The 13,126-nt window shown below is 47.4% G+C and overlaps 1 protein-coding gene across 1 annotated transcript in view; it reads right to left on the minus strand.

Annotated features, from left to right (window-relative positions):
• The window catches only part of ALOX5 (arachidonate 5-lipoxygenase), a 167,450-nt gene that overhangs the window by 50,036 nt on the left and 104,288 nt on the right, over positions 1 to 13,126 (minus strand). The window lies entirely within an intron of this gene.

Raw genomic sequence — 13,126 nt, forward strand, 5'->3', positions numbered from 1 at the left:
AGTATGTGTGAAACCGAGTTACCCACGTCCTTTTATAGGCACTTGGCCTGGGTCAATTTTAGAACAGCCATTTACACACGTGAAATCATAAATGGCTTTTGAAAATTTCAGCTCTAAAGGTGGAGTGAGGTCAATATGGACTGAGATATTAGAAAAGGGGCACTCTATTAGTATACAGCAGCGCAGGCAGTTTGCAGTCAAAGTGTGTCCCTCTGAGGCAGGGCTGTTGCAACCATTAGGCAGGACTAGGCGGTCGCTTAGGGTGTCGTCACACGTGAGGGCACCATTTTCAAAATGTGAAAGAGGGGGCGGCAGCAGTTATGGAGCACTCGCTAAGGTTTATGCAACACGGAGAGAGGGAGAAAGAGAGAACTGTAAGAGGGTGACCATAACTCTGTCAGAGGGCACATTCAACTCAGGGTGTGGGGGTGGTGTAACATTGGTCTGCCTAGGGCCCTGCTCTGAGGTGTGTTGTATAGCAGTAGGTGTGGCTTTTAATTATGGGTGTGATCTTTCAGGACGCGTCTATCGCAGAAGGTGTGGCTTGCAGAAGAAAAGCCTAATGTAGGCTTGTTAGAATAGATGTGGTAGGTTACAACAGGTGCAGTCTGTGGTGTGGCAGAGTGCTGGTTTTGTCCCATTGCACTTTAGGGACTGCAGTTCCACCTTTTCTGAGCAAGCAGGAATATAAATCCGTAGATGCATTGGGCAAACCAGGCCTGGCTCAGCTTGTCCATGATGACATGAGGCCTACAGAAGAAATCTTGGGCTGCTCTATCACCAAGGTAGGAGCATCTGTATCTCTCACGATGCTGAGTGTTTAATAAAAGATACATCAACTATCCAGCTATGACTTAAATGTCCTCTTTTCATTGCCGATTATCTTCCAAAACTGGATTCCCTATTTCTGCAGCCACTGATCTGCTAGTACAGTGGTTCTCAACCTTTTTCCTATCGTGACACGCCTGACAGACCATGCTCACATGCGTGACACACTGCTTATTACAGTTCATGACAGAAATAAAAAAATAAAGGTCCAATATAATTTTATTGTTAAGAATGACACAAGGGAAAGACAAGTACTCTGTCTGAACAGAAACTGTATAAATAGTAAATATCCCATACCAAAACACTGATTTCCAGCACTCAAACAGTAACCACCTTACCTAAGAAAAGGCAACACTGAAAATATTACACCAGGCCTTAAGACGCCAATACACCTCCTATTAGGAAAATGGACCAAGACAGGCAGCTATAGAGCTCTACACAGAAATTACACGCCAGCAGAATACCTCACCTCAGTCACGTGTGCAGACCCTCACCTAACAAAGTGAAACTGGGCAATATTCATCACTGAACCAAATCATGGTGAACCTGGAAGATGTAGTAGGCCAGATTGACAAACTGAAGAATAGAAAATCACCTAGACCGAATGATATACACCCTATGGTTCTGAAAAAACTAAAAAATGAAATTTCAGACCTATTACTAGTAATTTGTAACCTATCATTAAAATCATCCATTGTACCTAAAGACTTAAGGGTGGCCTGTTGGATTCGTGGACCCTTGAGCCGGCTGAGACAGATGAAGACTCACCATGGGGAGGCCCACCGTGGATGTCGAAGCCGGGAAGCGGCACAGAGCAGGAGACTGGAGGGATCTTCACCACTGGAAGCCCGAGGTCTCCCCAGGAGGACCCGAGCCGCTTGGACTTACGTGCGGTCTCCTGAAGGAGGAGGTCTCCTGAAGGAGGCGGTCTCCTGAAGGAGGAGGTCTCTCTGAAGAGGAGGTCTCTCTGAAGAGGAGGCGGTCTCCTGAAGGAGGAGGTCTCTCTGAAGAGGAGTTCATGAAGATTGAGAAGAGAAGGGACGAAGCGAAGAGGCCAGCTGGAACTTCACCACTGGAAGCCCGCGGTCCCCCAGAGAGGAGCTTGTCCTGCCTGTTCCCGCGCTGGCCTCTTTAGCTCTGGAGCTCCTGCGCGCGCGTATGCCTAGGGGATGGAGCCAGCCGCGACGGATCGGCCACGTCTCCCTCAAGGAGGGAGCGCCGCGGAAAAGGCCCCGATGGGCCCTGCTGGCTGGAACGGAGCAACAGCGGGCCAGGCCAGCCCCGAGGTAAGTGGAGGGACCAGGGCATGGCCCGGTACCGTAACATGGCCAATGTAATCCCGATATTTAAAAACTGCTCCAGGGATGTTCCAGGAGACTATAGATCAGTGAGTCTGATTTCAGTGCCTGGAAAAGTAGTGGAAAATATTCTAAAGAACATATAGAAAGACAAGATTTAATGAGACATAGCCAGCATGGATTTACCCAAGGAATGTCCTGCCCATACAAATCTGCTACATTTTATTGAAGGAGTTAATAAACACGTGATTAAAGTAAATGTAGTGTATTTGGATTTTCAAAAGGCATTTGGCAAAGTCCCTCTAACAGGGTCTAAGAAAACTGAAAAGTCATAGGATAGTAGGCAATGTACTTTTATAAATTACAAACTGGTTAAAAGACAGGAAATAGATTAGGATTAAATGGGCAGTTTTCTCAGTAGAAAAAAAACAGTGAAGAGTCCCAGGGATCTGTACTTGGAATGTTGCTTGCTTTTTTTTTTCTATATGAACCATCCCACCCACCCCCACAAGAGGCTGAGGTTTGAGTGAGCTACAAGAGAGAAGAGAACAGAACAGCTATGTAACCTGAGCTGCAAACTCAGGAGCTTGAAAAGATTGCCAGACCTGCCAGGTGTGAGGATACTTAACTGACCAGTGAATGGATTACTCAGACATTTAGGTAGGAGATTTGCATGTCACAGTTGCCTGGACGTCTGGGTAATTCTGTAGGAACTATCACTAACAAAAACATCCAGATGATTTAAACTTCTATATTACAGAACTATCACTGGGAAGGGATTTGTGAGAGAAATTTGCTGGACGACAGTACTGGGCATCAGACAGAGTTTGACCCCCGCCTAGCAGGGGTATTCATACAGGTTAGGTGTGAGGTTCCCAAACAGGCATGTTTCAGGTAGGAAGAATAGAGCAATATGAGTTTGCTTCTTTTCTGTTCTCCTGCTTGATTCTCAGCCTTTTTGGCTGAAAGGTGGCCCTTACTGGGTCAGATAATAGAAGAAAAAAAAAAGTCAGGCTGGGTAATAGCATATGATTAGACATAATTTTAAAGGAGTGAAAAAAAAATCACTGACTGTAAGAAGAACCAATAGAGCTATATGCTGATCATGAGATAATAGACAATGTCCTTGTGTGGATTACAAACTGGATACAATACTGGACATAAATTGGGATTAAATTGGCAGTTTTCTCAGTAGAAAAAAAGCAGTGGAATGTCTCAGGGATCTGTACTTGGAATGGTGCTTTTTTTATGGAGTGAGCTACAAGAGAGAAGAGAACAGAACAACTATGTAACCTGAGCTGCAAACACAGGAGATTGAAAAGATTGCCAGACCTGCCAGGTGTGAGGATATTTAACTGACCAGTGAATGGATTAGTCAGACATTTAGGTAGGAGATTTGTATGTCACAGTCCCCTGGACTTCTGGGTAATTCTGTAGGAACTATCACTAACAAAAAAATCCAGATGATTTAAACCTCTAAAGTATAGAACTATGACTGGGGAAGGGATTTGTGAGAGAAATTTGCCAGACTGGGCATCAGACAGATTTAGGAAAATTAGTTCTTAGCTGATAATTTTCGTTCCTGTAGTACTACGGATCAGTCCGGACCATGGGTAGAGACCCTGTTCCAGCAGATGGAGACAGACCAGAGTTCTGAGGCTAGCCCATATAAGGACAAAACCCACCCAGGAACTCTCAGTATAACCATTGTCAAAGCAGATAGGAATAAGATCAAGCAAGTAACAGGATAACTACAAAATTTAATTTAATCTAACAAAATAACAGAATTGAATGAACCGTGTAACTAAACGCTCTTGTGGAACTACCCCTGATCATCGTAGCGATGCTTCCGGTGCCTATCATTAAATTCCAGGAAGACAATGCAAGGATGAAAAAAGAAATCCTATAAAAAGGAAAGAATAATTCAAGCGTGCAAAATAAGAACGGGCGGGCGTCTGGACTGATCCGTGCTACTACAGGAACGAAAATTATCAGGTAAGAACTAATTTTCCTTTCCCTGTACGTATCCATATCAGTCCAGACCATGGGATGTCCCAAAGCTTCCCTACAAAGGGTGGGACCCAGACAGCCCCGCTCGAAGCACTTGCCAACCAAAGGAACCAAAGACTGGAGCCTGAACATTAAGTCAGTAGTGACGAGCAAACGTATGAAGAGATTTCCATGTAGCCGCTCTACATATTTCTTGCGGTGAAACCAATTGAGACTCCGCCCAAGAGGTCGCTTGAGAATGTAAAGAATGAGCTTTTAGGCCTTTGGGAACTGCTCAGCCCTTGCAAATGTAGGCAGAGGAAATTGCTTCCTTCAACCAGCGAGCAATCATAGCCTTAGAAGCTTGCTTCCCCTTGTTGGGACCACTCCACAGGACAAAAAGATGATCAGAGACCCGAAAATCATTAGTGACCTCAAGATAACGCAATGAAACTCGCTTAAGATCAAGATGACGAAGATCACTACCACCAGACACTGCGATATCCTCTAGCGAAAAAGCGGGAAGTTCAACGGACTGTTTAACATGAAAAGACGAAACAACCTTAGGTAAGAAAGAAGGTACAGTCATGAGAGAGACGCCCGAGTCTGAAATATGCAAGAAAGGGTCTCTACAAGATAGAGCTTGAAGCTCAGACACTCTCCTGGCTGAACAAATAGCAACCAGAAAGACAGTCTTGAGAGTCAAATCTTTGAGAGTGGCATGACGAAGAGGCTCGAACGGCGCCGTGCAAAGAGCTTGAAGTACCAAATTTAAACTCCACGAAGGACAAATAGACCGGACATGCGGCTTTAGATGCTTAGCGCCCCTGAGAAAACGAACAACATCCGGATGAGAGGCGAACGCCCGACTTTCAATGGTGCCCAGGAGGGAACCAAGAGCTGAGACCTGAACGTGCAGAGAGGTGACAGAAAGACCCTTGGAGAGACCACGCTGAAGAAAAGAGAGTATCACCGCAATGGAAGGTGAACATGCCGAAACACCCAATTCCTCGCAGACGTTTTAAAAAACCTTCCAGACCCGGACGTAGGAGAGTGATGTTGACTGTTTGCGAGCCCTGAGAAGGGTGGCAGTAACTTCTTCCTTATATCCTCTGCATCTCAAACGTCTCCGTTCAAAAGCCATGCTGCTAGACAGAAGCGATCCGCCTGGTCGAAAAATACGGGACCCTGCCGTAGAAGATGGGGAAGATGATCGAGACAAAGAGGTCCGTCCGCAGTGAGATTCACCAGGTCCATGAACCATGGCCGTTGGGGCCATTCGGGGGCCACGAGAATGACCGATCCACGATGGAGCTCTATTCTCCGTAGAACCTTCCCTATTAATGGCCACGGTGGGAACACGTAGAGAAGAACGTCGGAGGGCCAGGGACGAACCAGCGCGCCCACCCCCTCTGAACAATGCTCCCTCCACCGGCTGAAGAACCGGGGAGTCTTGGCGATGGCTAGTGTCGCCATGAGGTCTAGGTGAGGGGGACCCCACTTGCGCACATTTAGATCCATCGCTACGTCTGACAACTCCCACTCGCCAGGATCGAGATGTTGTCAACTGAGGAAGTCGGCTTGAACATTCTCCTTGCCCGCTATGTGGGAAGCCGTCAGGCGATCCAAGTGCCTCTCTGCCCAGAGAAAAAGCTTGCTGGCTTCTAGCACCACTAGATGACTTTGAGTCCCCTCTTGTCGATTTATGTAAGCTACCGTGGTGGAATTCTCTGATAGCACTCGGACTGCTTTGTGGCGAATCAGAGGAAGAAAAAACTTGAGGGCCAGGCGAACCGCTCGGGCTTCTAGACGATTGATGTGCCACCAAGACTGGGAGGGGGACCAGAAACCTTGAGTCACATGAGATTGGCAGACAGCCCCCCAACATGAGAGGCTGGCATCCATTGTTACTATGACCCAAGAGGGAGTCAAAAGGGGCATCCCCTTGAGAAGGTGAGCTGGGGAGAACCACCATTGTATATTGGCGATGGTAGAGTTGGAGAGAGGAAGAATCTCCTGATACTGCTCGGACATCGGCTTCCAATGGGACAACAATGCTTTCTGTAAAGGACACATATGAGCAAACGCCCAAGGGACAAGATTGATCATGGAAGCCATGGGCCCCAGAACTTGAAGGTAATCCCACACCATGGGAAGTGGAAGAGAGACGAACGTGTTCAACTGATCTATCAGGTTGAGAGTCCGCGAGTCCGAAAGAAAAACTTTCCCGACCCGAGTGTTGAAAAGAGCGCCCAGGAATTCCAGCACTTGCGAGGGCCGAAGAGTGCTTTTGGAATAGTTGATTATCCAACCGAGTGATGTGAGTAGGGCTAAAACTCTGTCTACCGCGAGGTGCAGAGAGAAGCAGACTTGGCCCTTACCAACCAATCATCCAGGTAAGGATGGACTAATATCCCTTCCCGATGGAGAGCTGCCGCAATGACTACCATGATCTTGGTGAAAGTGCGGGGAGCGGTGGCGAGACCGAATTGGAGAGCCCGAAACTGGAAGTGCTGACCTAGGATCTGAAAACGAAGGAACCTTTGATGTTCCCGACGAATGGGGATGTGAAAATAAGCCTCCGTCAGATCTAGGGAAGCGAGAAACTCACCGGGATGGACCGCTGCAATTACTGCTCGTAGGATTTCCATCTTGAAACGGGGAACCATGAGGGCCCGATTGACCCTTTTGAGATCCAGAATGGGGCGAAAAGAATCATCCTTTTTGGGAACAACGAAGTAAATTGAATATTGGCCGGCGCCCCGTTCTTGCTCCAGAACCGGAAGGATCGCCCCAAATTCCTGAAGTCTCAACAGGGTGTGACAAACCGCAGGCTGCTTGGAATGGCTGCAAGGGGACTCGATATATATATCCATAAGAACATAAGAACATAAGAAATTTCCATGCTGGGTCAGACCAAGGGTCCATCAAGCCCAGCATCCTGTTTCCAACAGAGGCCAAAAACCAGGCCACAAGAACCTGGCAATTACCCAAACACTAAGAAGAACCCATGCTACTGATGCAATTAATAGCAGTGGCTATTCCCTAAGGGGCGGATTTTCAGAGCCCTGCTCGCGTAAATCCGCCCAAAACCGGGCGGATTTACGCGAGCAGGGCCCTGCGCGCCGGGAAGCCTATTTTACATAGGCCTCCCGGCGCGCGCAGAGCCCCGGGACTCTCGTAAGTCCCGGGGTTCTCCGAGGGGGGCATGTCGGGGGCGTGTCGGGGGCGTGTCGGGGGCAGGCCCGGTCGTCGTGGCGTTTCGGGGGCGTGTCGGCAGCGTTTTGGGGGCGGGTACGGGGGCGTGGCTACGGCCCCGGGCGGTCCGGGGGCGTGGCCGCGCCCTCCGTACCCGCCCCCAGGTCGCGGCCCGGCGCACAGGAGGCCCGCTCGCGCGCGGGGATTTACGCCTCCCTCTGGGAGGCGTAAATCCCCCGACAAAGGTAAGGGGGGGTTTTAGACAGGGCCGGGTGGGTGGGTTAGGTAGGGGAAGGGAGGGGAAGGTGAGGGGAGGGCAAAGGAAAGTTCCCTCCGAGGCCGCTCCGATTTCGGAGCGGCCTTGGAGGGAACGGGGGTAGGCTGCGCGGCTCGGCGCGCGCCGGCTATACAAAATCCATAGCCTTGCGCGCGCCGATCCAGGTTTTTAGCAGATACGCGCGGCTCCGCGCGTATCTACTAAAATCCAGCGTACTTTTGTTTGCGCCTGGAGCGCAAACAAAAGTAGGCTATTCGCGCGCCTTTTAAAATCCGCCCCTAAGTATAATTGATTAATAGCCATTAATGGACTTCTCCTCCAAGAACTTATCCAAACCTTTTTTGAACCCAGCTACACTAACTGCACTAACTACCTTCTCTGGCAACAAATTCCAGAGCTTTATTGTGCATTGAGTGAAAAAGAATTTTCTCCGATTAGTCTTAAATGTGTTACTTGCTAACTTCATGGAATGCCCCCTAGTCCTTCTATTATTCGAAAGTGTAAACAACCGAGTCACATCTACTCATTCAAGACCTCTCATGATCTTAAAGAACTCTATCATATCCCCCCTCAGCCGTCTCTTCTCCAAGCTGAACAGCCCTAACCTCTTCAGCCTTTCCTCATAGGGGAGCTGTTCCATCCCCTTTATCATTTTGGTTGCCCTTCTCTGTACCTTCTCCATCGCAACTATATCTTTTTTGAGATGCGGCAACTAGATTTGTACACAGTATTCAAGGTGCAGTCTCACCATGGATCGATATAAAGGCATTATGACATTTTCCGTTTTATTAACCAATCCCTTCCTAATAATTCCTAACATTCTGTTTGCTTTTTTGACTGCTGCAGCACACTGAACTGATAATTTTAAAGTATTATCCACTATGATGCCTAAATCTTTTTCCTGGGTGGTAATTCCTAGTATGGAACCTAACCAGAATTGTACACAGTATTCAAGGTGTGGTCTCACCATGGAGCGATACAGAGGCATTATGCCCCAGAAGAAAGAAAAAAGCAGAGAGGGCAAGCTAACAGGGAACCAAAGGGTGAGATGGTCCACCTGCTGGAGACAGACAAATACTGAGGGTTCCTGGGTGGGTTCCGTCCTTATATGGGCATGCCTCAGAACTCTGGTCTGTCTCCATCTGCTGGAACGGACTAATCCGGGTATGTACAAGGAATGACCCCCGCCTAGCAGGGGTATTCATACATGTTAGGTGTGAAGTTCCCAAATAGGCATATTTCAGGTAGGCAGAATAGAGGAATGTGAATATTCTTCTTCTCTGTTCTCCTGCTTGATTCTCAGCCTTTTTGGCTGAAAGGTGGCCCTTACTGGGTCAGACAATAGAAAAAGAAAAAAAACCAAGCTGGGTAATAGCATATGATTAGACATAGTTTTAAAGGAGTGAAAAAAAAATCACTGACTGTAAGAACAACCAATGGAGCTATATGCCCATCATGAGATAGTAGGCAATGTCCTTTTGTGGATTACAAACTGGTTAAAAGACTGGACATAGAGTAGGATTAAATGGGCAGTTTTCTCAGTAGAAAAATAAAAGTGGAGTGTCTCAGGGATCTGTACTTGGAATGGTGCTTGCTTTTTTTTTTTTTTTATATATATATGAACCATCCCAACACCCCCACAAGAGGCTGAGGTTTGAGTGAGCTACAGGAGAGAAGAGAACAGAACAACTATGTAACTTGAGCTGCAAACTCAGGAGATTGAAAAGATTGCCAGACCTGCCAGGTGTGAGGATACTTAACTGACCAGTGAATGGATTACTCAGACATTTAGGTAGGAGATTTGCATGTCACAGTCCTCTGGACGTCTGGGTAATTGTGTAGGTTGACTTGGGGAGGAAAATAACAATGCTTGAGTAAGTGGGAATGCTTGAGATCCCCTCTATTCTATAGCGTGGTATATTATGGGGACCGACCCCAAATTGCCAAATATTAAATGTTCTTGCTGCCTTGTAGAAATGTATATAGTTGTGTATTTATTTATTTTTATTTATTTAAAACTTTTGTATGCCAACATTCATTTTCATATCACATGGCTTTACAATTAACAGGGTAAAAATAGAACAAGATTTAGAAGAAGAAATAAAAGTTACATGTAACAGGGAGATGAAGGAACAAGTTGGGAGGAGTAGAGGAAAAAGCAGGGTCTAGTGGACTTAAGGAATGCAGTTAAATAAGAGATTGGAGTAAGCGAAAACTATGTTCAGTTGAGTATAACCAATATAAATAGCTTAGGCCAAGACTAATAAACCTGTATATACTTGTACATACTGCCAGCCTTGTTCACAGTCCCATTAGTTTTTCCTGGGGTGAAGGGAGAGAAATCCCACCCACTAACACCTTCTTCCCCAGATGGAGGCACCAGGTGCCAAGAACGTGAGGACTGAGGGAGTCTGCCCTAGGGGATCTCCTGCCAGGTCAGTCCCAAACCCAGGAACGCCCCACAAGGTAAGCAGTCAAGGGGGTGTCACATATACTTATAAATGATCTGGAAATGGGTACGATGAGTGAGATGATCAAGCTTGGAGATGACACAAAATTATTCGGAGTAGTCCAATCACAAGCGGATTTTGATAAATTGCAGGGCGTTGCGAGACTGGAAGACTGGGTATCCAAATGGCAGATGAAATTTAATGTGGACAAGTGCAAAATGATGCACATAGGGAAAGGTAACCCACATTGTAGTTACACGATGTTAGGATCCATATTAGGAACTACTACCCAGGAAAAAGATCTAGGCATCATAGTGGATAATACTTTAAAATCATCGGCTCAGTGTGCTGCGGAACTCAAAAAGCAAACAGAATGTTAGGAATTATTAGGAAGGGAATGGTTAATAGAACAGAAAATGTCATAATGCCTCTGTATCGCTCCATGGTGAGACTGCACCTTGAGTACTATATGTCAGGCCATAATTTGTGGGGGAACGGGGTAGAAGGCAATTCTGGCACTTCTTTTCAGGTTTAAAAGGCAGAGCAGCAGGGTTTTTCTGTTCCAGCCCTTCCTCTCCAGGCAGTCTGCAGGGAAGAGAAGAAGGGGGGGGGGGGGAGTTGATCCTGTGTTATGATTTGTGGGTGTGTGGACCCTTGGCCCGAGATGCGAGTTTTTACTGCCTGTGGGGAGGAGCCCCACAGGTCCGCACCGTCGGGAGGTGAGGTGTAGGCACAGCAGGGAGTCTGGGCACAGTATTGGAGAGATCCCCAGGGACCAGGAGGTAACCCCCGTAGGATGACAGAGAGGAGGCAATACTGGACTGAGACCCTGGAGGAAGAGGCGCCAGACAGGCCATGGAGCGGAGGGCGCAAGACTAGCCTTGCAGGAGTTTCTCTGGGAAGACAGCCAGAGGGGCAGAGCTGTATAGCGTAGTAGGTGTAGTTGTAGTGATGCAGACCAACCCGCATAGCAGGGAAGCCCAAACCCGATCTCTGCAGTGACGTAGGCAGGAGCCCTGAGAGCCAGGGAATATTGACAGTCTTGTGTAGATACAACCCCAAGGAGTGGGAAGAAGTACGTGAGCTCAGCCCCGAGGAGTGGGGAGGATCTGAAAAGTCTCTGAGTTGGAAGGCACGGCCCGAGGAGCGGGAGGGCCCAGGTAGTCCAGCGTAGATGTAGGCACAACCCCGAGGAGCGGGGAGACCTAGTAGAGGAACTCACAGGTTGCTGCAGTGTTCCAGGGAAGACCCGAGTAGAAGCAGCCCTTGCAGAGTAGGACCCAGAAGGCGCAGGGCCGGCCCGAAGAGCGGGGTAGGCCAGGGGAGCAAGTCCCCATGGAGCACACACTGACCGCCGAGGAGCGGATACCAGACAAGGTCCAGGAGCAAGGCTATTTATTTATTTATTTATTTATTTATTTATTTATTTTAAAAGTATTTATATACCGTTTTTTAAAAAAGAAATTTTATCAAAAACGGTTCACAGATTTAAAACCAAAAATAAAATAATCAAAATAAAATGGAATTTTTAAACTTTACATAAAAGAGTGTAGTCTCAGGAACACGAAGGCAGGAGTTGTCGTCACGTATGGAACTTGTTGCCAAGTCGGCTTGCTAGGGGCAAAGGTGGCGCTTAAATACAGAAGTCCGATGACATCATCATACAGGGACACCCCCGAGGTTCCCGCCGAAGAGGCTTCAAACGCGAGTCCGATGACATGCGTGCACGGGCCTAGGAAGGCCTGACATCGTTGTAGGAGGTAGTGGCGTCCATGCCACCATGAGGAGTCCCGGGAAGCACGGTGGTGTAGGCTGGCCCATGCTGCGAGAAGACCCGAGGAGGGCAGGAGAGCAGTGCAAGAAATGAGTACTCACGGTAGCAGCAGTCTGCGTCCGACTGGCATAACATCCTGAAGCACCCAGAGAAGAGAACAGCCACTCGGCTCCCTAATCCAGTCCCTCCTCTCTTGTTCCCCCTCCCCTCACTTCTTCTCCTGTCTTGCAGGGAACAGAAGGGGCAGGGGGTGATACTGAAACAGACACTGCAGAGCAGAGAACAGACACCAAAAAAAGGTTTGAATTAGCAGGTTTGAAAGTTGTGAGCAGTAATGCCAATTATCAAGGCTTCAATCCTGGTCTTGAGCATCACTACTGTACATAGCTTTCAAACTTGTGCTAATTCAGCCCCTTTTTGTGCCCATTATCAAGGGCTTAATCTCTGGCAGAACAACTCAGAGCAGCATTCTGCCACCTTTTTCCTGGGACTTTCGAAAGTGGAAAAGAGCTGACAGTGTATATCAGTTCTGGCTCCTCTGAGGAAACAGAACAGCGCCAGTAGTTGCATGGATCATTTATGGCTTTGCAGCCTTTGGAGGAAGCAGAGAGTGTTGGAGTAGCTTACCTTGAGTCAAGGGCAGCCACATGACTTTGATTCAGGTTTGTGTGCATGTGTGTGAGAGAGAGGGAGAAATTATACCTGCTTCTGGTCCTGCCCTTTTGCACACGTCAAACCTGGCCCTGCCCTAGCCCCTCCCATCTCACCCCCCCCCCCCTAAACAGTTACACTTCTTTCTCTTTACAAATTAAGTCTTGCTGGGTGCAATTCTGGTCACCGCATCTCAAAAAAGATATAGTTGTACTGGAAAAGGTTCAGATAAGGGCAACCAAAATGATAAAGGGTTTGGAACGGTTCCCCTGTGAAGAAAGGCTAGGGGTGTTATGATAGAGGACTATGAAATCATGAGAGGACTAGAACGGGTAAACGTGTTTCAGTTATTTGCTTTTTCAGATAATACAAGGACTAGGGGGCACTCCATGAAATTAGCAAGTAGCACATTTAAAATAAATTGGAGAAAATTATTTTTTACTCAGTGCACAATTAAACTCTGGAATTCATTGCCAGAGGATATGGTTAAGACATTTAGCAAAGCTGGGTTTAAAAAAGGTTTGGATAGGTTCCTGGAGGAGAAGTATATAAACTGTTATTAATCATGTTGACTTGGGGAATAGCCATTGCTTATTATCGATAGTAGTAGCATGGGATCTATTTAATGTTTGGGTACTTGCCAGGTACTTGTGACCTGGTT

This window comes from Rhinatrema bivittatum, chromosome 7 (assembly GCF_901001135.1).
Source record: "Rhinatrema bivittatum chromosome 7, aRhiBiv1.1, whole genome shotgun sequence".
NCBI classification, from domain to species: domain Eukaryota; kingdom Metazoa; phylum Chordata; class Amphibia; order Gymnophiona; family Rhinatrematidae; genus Rhinatrema; species Rhinatrema bivittatum.